At 43.2% G+C, this 3989-nt stretch overlaps 1 pseudogene; it reads right to left on the bottom strand.

Moving 5' to 3' along the window:
• Nucleotides 1-474: 474 nt before the first annotated feature.
• LOC102004115 lies at nucleotides 475-1176 on the bottom strand (annotated as a pseudogene).
• Nucleotides 1177-3989: the final 2813 nt, after the last annotated feature.

The raw sequence follows: 3989 nt of genomic DNA, 5'->3' as shown, positions 1-3989 counted from the left end.
TATGGCCCTTTGTATATGAGGCAGTCAAACTACCACTAAGCAACCTAGCAACCTAGAACCTACACAGCAACCTAGAATCCCTTTATTCCCCTGCCCAATCCCATTTCCTTAACTTCCGCCCCACAGGAACGTTTTCACACTTTCATGGCGCATAGATCCCAGAGCCTCAGACCATGCACACTGTCCCCCCCCACCTTCCTCCCCCAACATAGGGACCCTGGGGTGCCTGGTGGGTAGGGAGACTCCTGGATACCCATTTTTCACACCCACAGTAGGGATCCGCCCTCATTATTAAACAGTGGGGGTTCTGCGCATATAAATCAACCAGAAACCTTTGGTGCATTAAGAACCAAGTAACTTTATTGCAAACAACAGTCTAACTGAAAGAGCCGAAATGAGCATGGTAACTAGGGAGTGCACACGCCCCGCCCGGTGGTCAAGCGAGAGTCCCACGGCTCTAGTGACAGTCCATGCTCAGTTGTCTTCGTCGTTGTCCTTCAAGCTGAGCTTGCAAAAGAAGGCGTTCTCCAGGCCTTCCCGCAGCGCCTCCACCTCGCGGAGCTTGGCCAAGTACTCGCCCAGTTCCTTGAGGACCGCATCCTGGGGTGTTAGGTAGTGGCACAGCACGAAGGCACACAGATCCGAGTCATCCCTGTCAGCCGCAATGCTGTGCAGCAACAGCAGGCTCTGCCTGAGGGTTTCCTCCAGGTGGAGGGCACACTCCACGGCCTGCGAGCCAACAGTCCAGTCATCCCTGTTGGGCCCCCTGACGTTGCGAAGGTCGACGCGCCCACCTCGCCTGTTCTGCATCCACATGAACTTCTCCGCTCCTTCTCTCAAGGTGTGAGACCGGCGCAGGAGGAAACTCGAGAAGTGCCTCAGGGCCACTTTGACGCGGTCGAAGTGGGCAGCCATACCCAGGTAGACTAAGGAAGCGTACAGCTGCATCCGGATCTGGATGTTGACCGCCATTTCACAATCATGGTGGTAGCTCGGCAGGCCCTGTGGCAGCACGGTGGGCGCGGTGGGCGCGGTGGGCGCGGTCGGCACGGTGGTCATGTTGAGCACGAAGGCGGCGAAGGCTGCGAAGGGGAAGTTAGTGCGAGCTCGTGGGGTACGGAGTGAGCAGTGGTGGCGACGGCTGTGGAGACGGCGAGGGCCTCCTGTTGCTCCCATGGTAGCCAAGGAAGCAGTCAACCGACGTGCCGCTCCGGGAAGAGGCTGAGGTGGTCTGAGGCAGGGCGGAAGTGGAGAGGTCTAAAAGTGGGAGGGGCCGGAAGTGGAAGGGCACCATAAAAAGGCGGGGCTGGAAGTAACTACGGTGACATGGGTGGGACAAAAGTGGGTGGGACAAAAGTGGGTGGGGCCGCTGCCTCTCAGTGGGAGACTCTGAGGCGGGGCTTGTTATGTTTTGCTTTATTATTGTATCGGGAATCTAACTCAGGTCCTTGCGCTTGCCAGGCGGGCGCTGCGCCACTGAACCATAGAAGACAGCTCAGTGGCATAGCACCTGCCTACAAAGTGCAAAGTCCTGAGTTTTAGCTCCGTGGCATAGCACCTGCCTGCCAAGCCCAAGGTCCTGAGTTTGAATCCTAGATCCCCCCAAAAAGTAGTATCCCCCCAAAGAAGTAGTATCTTGAGGCAGGGCTCTGAAATCAGCTGTCCGGGCATGAGCGAAGAATTCACTGAGCAGTTTGGACAATTCTGTTCTATCTAATCTGTACTATATTTTGAAAGATTATTTATGAAAATAAGCACAAATTTTTTGATAATCACCTGGGTGGTTTCTTTAAGTAACTAATCTGAATATTGTCCAAATATGACCATTTCATTAAGTATAGTGGTTTTTGTGGTACATCTAATATCATAAAACTTTATGTGAACTGTCGTTGTCCTCAATGACTTGAATACTGATATGACCCATCTAAGGAAGAGATTGGGGATCAGGGCAGTCACTCAAGTACTGAATTTCATCAGCAACTCTGGACAACTTTGTCTTGATTATATTGAATGTTAATTTTGCAACATTTCTAGCATCCAAGGGCTTACTCTTTTCCTATATATTGCCCTTCCACCATAACCTGTTTTGGTAAAACTCTCTTCTGTTTCCTGTATTAAATCTCCTCCAGAATTAGTTCCATTTTTGCATCATGGTCTCCTCTTCATTTTCATCTGGCCAACCATTGTATACTCCTAATCGGAAAAAAAAGGACTCCTCAGAAGTAGGAGGCAGAGGCAGGGGAGAGAAGTACTGACTTTTATCAGCAACTCATGACATTTATCTGAGCATCTTTACACTATTAAGAAAATAATTGCTCTATTGAGATATACTTCATATGCCATAAAACTAACCCTTTCAAAGTAAAAATGTCCATGACTTTCAGTATATCCATAGCATTCTGCAGCCATCACCAAAAACCTAATTTCAAAATATTTTTCTCACTCCAAAATGAAATCTCTGATCCATTAGTAGTCACTCCTCATCTTGCCTTCTCTACAAGACTGACAAGCACTAATCATTTTTATTCCTATAGACACGCTTGTTATGAATATTTCATATTGTGGAATTATATATATGGACTTTTGTATATGGCTTCTTGCACCTAGCATGAGGTTCTTAATTTTCATCTTTTTGTGGCTGAATAATATTTCATTGTATGGATATACCATATTTTATCTATCCTTTGATCAGTTGATGAACATCTGCATTATTTTCATTTGCTGGCTGTCATGACTAATAATCCTATGAACGTTTAAGTACATGCTTTTGCAAAGATGTATGTTTTTAGTTCTCTTGAGTATATACCTAGTAAGAGAACTGTTGGGCCACATATTAACCCTATGCTTCAGATTTTGAGGAACTACTAGACTATTTTCCAAAGTAGGTGCATTAGTCTAAGTATCCATGGGCAATATAGACAAAACTGTCTTTTTAAAACTTCTATAACTTTTTTTTTGTACCAGGAATCAAACTCAGGACCTTGCACTTTCCAGGCAGGCACTGTGCCATTGAGATATATCCCTGGTCCTAACTTCTATAACTTTTATTTTAGTTATCTTAATGGATATAAAATAGTATTCATTATGGTTTTAATTTGTATTTCCCAATGACTAATAATGTTGGGAATCTTTTTATCCCTTTACTATTTATATATCTTCTTTGGAGAAAAGTCAATTCAATTATTTTACCCATTTTTAAGATTAGATTGTGTTTTTGCATTTTAAGATTTGTATATAACTTATGAATACAAATCTCTTTACAAATATATGATTTGCATATATTTTCTACCATTCTGTTGGTTGTCTTTTTACTTTCTTAATAGTATTCTTTAAATCCTCAAATTTATGATGTTTATCTATTTTTTTTTTTTTTTGTCACTTGTGGTTTTGGTGTCAGATCTAGGAAACCATTGCCTAATTCAAGGTCACAAAGATTTACTCCTAGATTTGCTTCTAAGAATATTATATATTTAAATCTCATATCCATTTTGAGTTAAATGTTGCATATGATTTCAGTTATATGAGCATTTTCTTTCTTTTGCATGTAAATATCCAGCTATGTACAACACCATTTGTTAAGACTACTCTTTCTGCTCTGGATGGTTTGAGCACATTTGTCAAAAATTAATTGATCATAGATGTAGGGGTGTATTTATGGAATCTCAATTCTGCTATGTAGTCTTTTTTTCTTTTTTTTCCGGTACTGGGGCTCGAACTCATAACCTTGTGCTTGCTGGGCAGGCGCTGTGCTGCTGAGCTAAATCCCCAGCCCCCCTGCTCTGTAGGCTTTAAACTTGTGCCATGACAGCACTGTCTTCATTACTATTGCTTTGTAGTAAGATTTGAAATACAGAAGTGGGAGCTGTTCAACTTTGTAAGGATTGCTTTAGCTATTCTGGATCCCTTGAATTTCCATAGAAATTTTAGGATAATCCTGTCAATTTCTCAAAAAAAAATCCAACTGAGATTTTGATAGGCATTGCATAGAA

Source organism: Chinchilla lanigera, unplaced genomic scaffold (assembly GCF_000276665.1).
Source record: "Chinchilla lanigera isolate Chin_1 unplaced genomic scaffold, ChiLan1.0 scaffold00134, whole genome shotgun sequence".
In the NCBI taxonomy this organism is placed as follows: domain Eukaryota; kingdom Metazoa; phylum Chordata; class Mammalia; order Rodentia; family Chinchillidae; genus Chinchilla; species Chinchilla lanigera.
The sequence above is the reverse complement of the archived record's forward strand: the minus strand, read 5'-3'. Positions and strand labels throughout refer to the sequence as shown.